This window comes from Acanthochromis polyacanthus, chromosome 16 (assembly GCF_021347895.1).
Source record: "Acanthochromis polyacanthus isolate Apoly-LR-REF ecotype Palm Island chromosome 16, KAUST_Apoly_ChrSc, whole genome shotgun sequence".
Classification (NCBI taxonomy): domain Eukaryota; kingdom Metazoa; phylum Chordata; class Actinopteri; family Pomacentridae; genus Acanthochromis; species Acanthochromis polyacanthus.
Window position 1 is genome coordinate 33,645,255 of NC_067128.1, and position 8,898 is coordinate 33,654,152.

The window sequence follows — 8,898 nt, forward strand, 5'->3', positions numbered from 1 at the left end:
CTCACCCTCAGGGGAGAGAGAGAGGGCAAAAGGGGGAGGCTGAGAGGAAGACATGGGGGGGAAAGGAGGCAGCAGATTAAGGGAGGTAGATGACATCTCACACATCTCGACAGAGAGGGGGGCATTACACTGCAAAACCTCCAAATCTTACCAAGTCTGTTTGTCTTATTTTAGTCAAAATGTCTCATTCTACTTGATTCAAGATAAATTCACTTAACAAGAGACATTTCAGCAAGATGGAGGGACTTGTTTTAAGACAATGCATCTTAAATATCTTGTTAAATCAAATGATCTTGCAATTGTCTTGTTTTGAATTGAATTTTACAAGAAAACTCGTCCTCGTCCTGCGGGTCAAATTGACCCGTTTAAAGTTTGAAAATGTCGGGAAAAATATATTTTCACATTGAAACTTCAGATGTCCACTTTTTTCAACATTTTTGGGAAATCTGAACATTTTTAGTGGAAAAAAGAAATGTTAAAAATGTTTCTTAAGAACATTCAGAAAAAAATCAACCAAAATCCAGTGAATTTCACTGGATTTTGGTTAATTGTTTTGTGAATGTTCTTTAAGAAAATATTAGAAGTTTTACTAATATGATCACTTTTGATATTTTTGGGATTTTTTTGGAAGGTTTTTACTCATTTTAAAAAATATTTACAAGAATTTTCTTGCCAAATTTGGAGGATTTTTTAAAAAATAAAACTTTTAAGGAATTATTGGAATTTCCTTCCTGAAGGTTTTTGCAAATTTTCAGAAATTTTATGGATTTTTTTGGCTGATTTTTTGGATTTTCTTTCAGGCAAGGAAACAATATTGTTGGTGCCTGTAAATGAAGACAGGTTAATACATCTCAAATTAGGAGGTTGCATGAAATCAAAAATCGATTTTTGAGTGAAAACTGCAATTTTTTTTTAAACATGTCCGGCTCATTTTAAGACACCTAAGCTTGACAATCCTGGTAAAATACAGCTTAAAATAAGTTTCTCCAGCTAATTTTAAGACTTCAATATTCTAAATATCACATCTTATTTCAGTAAATCTGACCAAGCCATTTTTCACTTGTTCTACTGGCAGATTTTTTCCACCTATTTCAAGGTAAAAGTTCCTTAAAATAAGTTTTTTTTTCTTGTTTTGGGAGGGGCATTTTTTCCAGTGTAGACGGAAACGAGGGGAGCAACGGGGGGGAGTCGGGGGAGATTAAAGGGAGAAGGAAACCAAAAAGGAACCAGGTGGGAGAGTTGCTTTGATGCGCCCGAGGCAGTGAAGAAGATGCAGGACTGTGGCGATGAGTGACGGGAGCAGAGCCAGGTCTGGGGAGGAAGAGGCCACGGAGTTAACCGGACGTCATGATATCGCTGCGTCTAAGGCGGGGGGAGAGGGCGACATCTGAGGGTGAAGTGTAAAGGAGGTGAAAAGGGGGCGAGGAGGGTGAGGTTAGCGGGGCAGAGTGCAGCGTTCTTGAGGGAGTGCGGAGGATCCTTGGAGTCCTGGCACCTTATGGCATGGCCTCCAGTCAAACAGATGCTGCAGGCCTTGCCAGCCTTGAGCAGGGCACAAAAGAGACCATTAGCAGCAAAGGAGGAACGTGCCTTGTCTTACCGAGCAGCGCAGGAGTGTGTGTTTGTGTGTCCAACCTGTCTCTCAAAGAAAAAAAAGGGAGCGTGAGCTGTTTGTTGACGCTATGCTAATGCCTCCAGTTGTCTTCGGTTGACTGTACATTTACTAATGGGGTGCAGCGTTCAAAGAAAGTTGTGGTCCGAGCAGCAACCTGTGAGGTTATTGTGTTGGAAATGGCCCACATTTGGCTTAATGGACCCTCGTTCATCTTACTCGTCGGACGCACGACTTCTATTTTGGGTGGATGATGCAACAGCAAGAAAACATGGAGAGGAAAGGCCCCGGGGTCGACCTCTTTTAAAGACTTAAAGGGGCGAGCCGGCACTTTTACACATCAGTATCAGTTTTATAAAGTAAAGGAAGTATAAGCAGCAAAATGTAGTTCGGACATTAGAATAAAAATCCTGGTTTGGTCCCTGTGACTAATCTATCGTTATATGTGACATCATCAGGTTATGAACAGCAAAGCATCAGTGTGTCGGCAGCTCGTTGTAGCTGCTGCAGGTGGAGCCAGTTTGTGTAATCTGAGAGGCTGTCAGATGTTCAATGGGAAAAGAAAGAAGAAAAAAGTTCTGCTACACAAGTCTGCTTTCAGTTTTAGGACTTTCTCTCTAATGTCTGATTTCTGGCAAGTTTTTACATCTCATAGTAATAGAAATAATAAAAAATTTAGAGAGAAGAATCACTGTCAGCTTATAGACATCTGAAATTTGACGACTGACTGCACTCTGCTTTTTGTAAGGAACCAAAAAGGTTGGAAACAACTGGTTTAAACACTGTGATGCAGTTTGCAGGTTTGTTTTATTATTCATTGTGCAAAATCTTCATCTTAAAGGGGAACTTCGGTTTTTTTCAACCTGGGGTCTGTTTTCATGTCATTTCATACATGTGAGTGATGGAGAAATGAATTTTCGACATAGCTCCAGTATTTAGCCAGGCAGGCAGCTTAGCAGCTCAGCTAGCAGCTCAGCTAGCAAAAAGTATGGGGCAACTTGCCCCCCCCCGCCGCATCAAAGTCCGCCCTAACGTGCTTTTTTCCCCACACTGACCGGCTCGAAATCACGCGATTTCGGAACGAGATTTGCGTTCTAGTGTCCTGAGATTTGGATACAGACCACAACAAAGAGCGATCGCCAGGTAATGTGGAGGTTTTCGTTCACTTCTCATCTCTAGTATGTTGTGGGACACTCATTGAGACTATCCGAGCCGGATTAGCACATTAGAGCGGACTTTGATGCGGGGTGGCCTCTTGCCCCATACTTTTTGCTAGCTGAGCTGCTAAGCTGCCTGCCTGGCTAAATACTGGAGCTATGTCGAAAATTCATTTCTCCATCACTCACATGTATGAAATGATATATGAAAACAGACCCCAGGTTGAAAAAAAACGAAGTTCCCCTTTAAAGAAGCGTTTGGAAGCAGAGTGATCTAAGCCGCTTTTTGTTGTTTTTGAGAAAAAATTTCAAGAATGATCTAACATTGGAAGCACCACTGTAACCACTCTGTTTCTAACCCTCTCATGACATTCTGCAGGTTTTCACTCATTTTTTAAGAATTTTCAGTTCATTCTGAACAGATTTACATAATTTTGGAGTTTTTCTCAGAATTTTTTAATCATTTTGTACATTTTGAAGTCATTTTGATCAATGTGGGAAGATTTTTTGTTATTTCTATGAACTTTTGTGTAATCCTGGACAAATTTTCTGCAGTTTTGTATCATTTCCAAGTCATTTTGGACAAATTTAGTGTCATTCTGAACAAATGTTTGTCATTTTAGATCATTTATGGAAATTTTTCTGTAATTATGGATCATTTTCAAGTAATTCTGGACACATTTTGGAGAATTTTTGAAGCATCTTGGACTATAAGGATTTGGAAACAGAGTGGTCTAACCCACTTTCTTACTGTTTAATCCTCACTAGGGTCACAGGGGGCTGGAGTCTATCCCAGATGGCTAAGGGTGAAGACAGGGGACACCCTGGACAGGTCACCAGTCTGTCACAGGGCTACACATAGAGACCAACACTCACACTCACATTCAGACCTACAAACAATTTAGAACCACCAATTAACCTCAGCATGTTTTTGGACTGTGGGAGGAAGCTAGAGAACCCGTAAAAAATCCACACTATGCACAGGAAGAACATGGAAACTACATGCAGACAGATGGGAAGGCTGGGACGTGAACCAGGAATCTTCTAGCTGCAAGGTGACGGTGCTAACCACCAATACACTGTGCAGCATATTGTCTTTTTGAAATATTAAGGGACAGCAGCATAACCATGATTGTCATGAATTTCATCTTGATAATATTCGGATGTTCTTTCTCCCATCTATACGTGGGTCACCGTCCATACAATGCTGACATCCACATACACTAATAAAGTTTGGGGTCCCTCATTTTTGTAAGAAAAGCATTTTTTTCACTGAAGGTAACATGAAATGAATGATAAATCCAGTGTAGACATTGTTAATGTGGTAAATGACTGTTCTAGCTGGAAACGGCTGATTTTCTAATGGAATATCTCCATAGGGGTACAGAGGAACATTTCCAGCAACCATCACTCCTGTGTTCTAATGCTACATTGTGTTAGCTAATGGTGGAAAGCATGAAACTGTCTGGGTGACTTCAAACTTTTGAACGGTAGCGTAGACTCTCCAGTACGTCACCAAAATGCCACGAGATTCAGCAATGAAAACGATCGCGCTTCATCTTGTTTCATCCAAAAAACGTAAGCGGTCACAGACTAGGAGGCACGACATTCTTCTGCCATCAGATTCCTCACAGTTTGAGCAGATTTTCTCCGGTTGTAAACACCAACAACCTAATCTGTAGCCGACTGCACGTGATTCCACAGATGGATTAGCTGGATCTGTGGTGACGCTTGGTCAGATCGCCTGTCGTACCGACAATTTCTGAGATGGCTACAGCTCCAACAGACATGGCGGCATCCAGCAGAGTCGAGAACAGTGAGAAAATGTGGATGTTTAACTTTTTCTCTGCAACAGAAAATGCTGCAATTGTGATAATGTAATGGAGTCGAAAGTGTAATTTCCCTCTGAAAAGTAGCACAAAATGGAAATACTCAAGTAAAGTAAAATCACCTGAAAATTACACTTAACAGTACCTGAGTAAATGTACTTTCCTGGTCTGTCACCGGGGTTATCAATTCGTTCACACGCAAAATGCCTAAATTGATAATTATTTTGACAATTCTTTTTTAAAATCTGTCCACTTTCGAGTAAAAAACCTTTCAACAAAGCTAAATATTTTTGGGAAGAAGCGGCAGAGGATAGGTTATGCATATTTAACTCTATACATCCATCGCTCCTCTCTTTTCTGTTCCTGTCTCTCTTCACAAATCGCACCTGCATGTTTAAGGAAGCGAGACAGGTTAGGGGTAAAAAAAAAAAAATCTTAACCAGAGAATCTATGCCTCTGTTTTGGAAAACTACTGACTCTAGTGGGTGGAAGCATAAAGTAAGTGGAAGAAGAGCAGCGCCAACTCTCTCCTCACTGTCTATTTTCTCTCCTCCATCTCTATTTTTTTCAAGTGTAAGTGATAATATCCTCCCTTTTTCTACCTCTCACCGGCTTGAGTGATTTGCTAAGGCGGTGTGTTCATGCGTGTGTGCGTGTACATGCGTGTGTGTGCGCGTCTCACATTAGCCTTTTTCCATTAAAGCAATTTCGCCGCCCATTGTATTCCTGAAGAGGACCTGGGAAGTCACTAATGGTGCCTTGCGTCCACACTTGCGCGCTAGCACACACACACCCCGCCGCACACGCACACAGCAGAACATCTCTAAGCGTGTGCTATCATCACCTGTCGCCTGATTGCTGTAAAACACACACATTAGCATAGAATGAGACACATTATCACTCCTGATTATGGGACGCTAAGAGGTTTCACAGAAAAAAAAGACCTCACACCTTTTCTCCACAATGCCTGCTGCTAGTGAGATAAATGCATGTTGTCCAACATCTCTGACGCTACTGAAACAGCCTGAAGACTCTGCTGATGGATTTAATGGCCTCTTGTTGTTCGTGTTCATAACTGCTCAGATTTGTCGTGTCAATACTAATTTTTTAAATCCAGACAGCGCCGTGATCCAGCTGCCACCATCAAAACATGTACTTTTGTATGTTTCGGGCTGTTTTCAAAGTGGAGAGAAAAGCGGCCCGGCTGGTGGGGATTTCAATGGGTTGTTACTACTATACGCCTGTTTTAGTGGGGTCAAATCTGAGTAGGAGCAGAGCAGAAATGCACACATGCAGACACAGTGAAAGGTGACGGAGCGTGGCTAGCAGGTGGCCTCCTCTTCCCCCGTCTTGATGAGTAAAGGAAGTGTCAGTCGTGTCCAGCGGAGGCGGCGGACACTTGTTCGAGTCAAAGGTCGCCCCTGTCTGCTTTATGCACTGTTTTCTTAAGTCCGGGGTGTCTGCAGAGGTCAGGCCAGGCTCGGCGACGGTCGCTTATTTCAGGGGTGGAGGAAGGAGGGATGATGTTGTCGCTGACTTCTATTTTCTTTTGTCTTTCCGCTATTTTTTCACCAGCAGACTGGAAATGAGTCCGTATCCTTACATAGCCTGGAGAGGCCACGAGGTGACGGGTGGAGGAGGCCAAGATGGGAATCCCCGTCACATGTGGGTTCAGCTCGTGGTACGGCGTGAAAAATGGGGACTTCCAGGTTGGGCGAAAGATTTGTGTTTTAAAGGAATCATTCTAAAAGGTAGGTACAATACAGGACAGATGTCTAAGCTTCTGTTCACAATGTGTTATATCAGGTGATACTGCATTATCAACTGTGATAAACATGCTGTTGTGAGCAGTTAGGTCTGCATTTGCAATTTCTCCAAGGACTGCAACCTGGAGCAGAGAATAAAATGTGACAACCTTCGTCTTGAGGATAGCTGGTGATGAGAAGTGGGTCTGCAGCGACCATCAAGAGAAGAAACAACATTTCAGGCGCACCATGAACATGCTTGTTGTTTTATTCAAGATTCAGAATGGTTGTGCACCAATAATTAAATCCCCACAGTCGAGGCAGAAGTGTCTGAGGAAGAGCATTTAGTGCAAACAGCCTGATCTGTGGTGCAGTGGCATCTGAGCGCTCCAGTGCGTCGCATCACAGAACAGCAGGTACACGCTGGTTTCTGGCTACAGCAGCACAGTTGTTTCTCCCCACATGTCCTGCTCTCCAGATCTGGTTCCCTCTCTCTTCTTTGTTCTCCCCAAAATAAAATCCAAGTGGAAGGGTCGCAAAGTGTGAGATACTCGCTGCTCATCGCACACTGATGTTCAGAGCGTCCAGGGAGTGTTACAAGTGTGGCAAGAGCCCTGAGAGCGCTCTATCGCTGCACAAGGAGACTGCTTCAACAGCCAGATTTAAATTAGATATCAGGAGTCTATTCACAGTCCTGTAACTTTCTGATCAACGTTTTTAGCATAAAATCAGGGAACAGGCACACAGTAAGGCCATCGCTGAACTTTCTGGACCCCCAGGTTCATGGTGACGTAGGTGTCATTCAAAGGTTTGGGGTCACTTAGAAATGTCCTAATTTTTGGAAGAAAAGCAGTTTTTTTTTTCAATGAAGATAACATTAAATTAATGATAAATCCAGTCTAGACATAGTTAATGTGGTAAATGACTATTCTAGCTGGAAACGGACAAACCAACGCCGATCGTCGCATAACTCTGTCGTGTTCCTTAATACTGATAATTATGATTTCTTATGATTTAGTGGTGAGAACAGTATTAATAGTAGCAGTGGTTAAACATGGTAAACTGAAAATATTCATTCCATTTTCAGATGACCGAACTGTGAAGGCCTAAAGCATGAACAGCATCCATCCATCCATCCATCCATCCATCCATCCATCCATCCATCCATCCATCCATTCTCTATACACCGCTTTGTCCTCACTAGGGTCGCGGGGGGGGATGCTATCCCAGCTGACTCGGGCGAAGGCAAGGGACACCCTGGACAGGTCACCAGTCTGTCACAGGGATGAACAGCATGTAAGGGTTAAAGCATTTCAGTCACTGCAGGAATTCTGCTTACCGGAGTGAAATCTGAAGGAAAAAAATCAGAGCAAGAAGTAAAGATTTCCGTGTTTTCAAGTTAAAACCAAATAATTAAATTCAAACCCTCAGAACAAACAGAGGACACGCTACCAGGAGATTCTGAACAGAGGAGCTGAAAGAGATTGAGTTCAGATTTCCTTGGCACTTAGCAGCTTCATTTGCCCACCTGTCACCCAACACACACACACACACACACACACACACACACTCACACAGAGAGAGAGAGAGAGAGAGGTCTGTGATAATGACATAATTGTCCCAGAGCACACAGCCATGCAAATAGGGAAGATGGCTTGTGTTGCCATCCGTAGGTCTCTGCCATCTATTTCCATTATTCTAATGCACTGCTACTGATGACCTGCTCTCACACAATTAACAGTCAGCGAGTGAGAGGCAGCAGCACACAGACAGAGAGAGAGAATGTGTGGTATTTGAGAAAAGCATTTTTCTGCCCTCATCTTTCTGCCCTGATCTTCTGGCCATTAAAAAAATGGCATTACAGATGTAACATATGGTAACTTTTTCTGCTCTCATTTCTGTTTGACTTTTGTCGTCTCTTCATCCGTTCCCAGAGGCAAAGTTGGAGCTTGTTAAATTTCGGGGAAAAATTTTTTTTTTAAAGGTGGAATTATCACTCGCTTCTCTGTCCACACTTCCTGTGTGGTTCGCTCGCCCGTGCTCCTTCCTGCGTCGCTTCTTGCCGCCATATTTTCTGTGCATGAGTGTGTGTGTGATCTTGAGAGAATGGGCTGTTGATTCTGGTCTGTTCCTTGGCTCCCCATCTCATGGTCTTGGCCCAGGTCTGATCCCTGTGATTGGATCGGGGGGCTTTTGTGGTGACTGATGGGACAGAATTAAGCCAAGTGGCACACACTGAGCACGCTCCATGGCGGGCAGATGGACGGAAAGTGAAAGAGCTGTGATTTCTCATTGTGTCCCGCCGTCTTTTGGGGTGTGTGTGATACCCCCGGAGCACGTCCTCCGTCCAAGAGCTCTGTTCTCAAATCAGTGGCCACCGCTTCCTGCATCCAGAGACACGCCTCTCCAAGATTTCATCTCTGTATCACACCACAACTGGGTTGTAAGCAGCTTAGAGAAGAATAATGCCGGGCAAGATATAGCTGCTCAGTCTTTGTTTAAGGCTGTGTCAAAACTGTGCAATGCAGCGACTTGGTTCGCAACATTTAACCCTC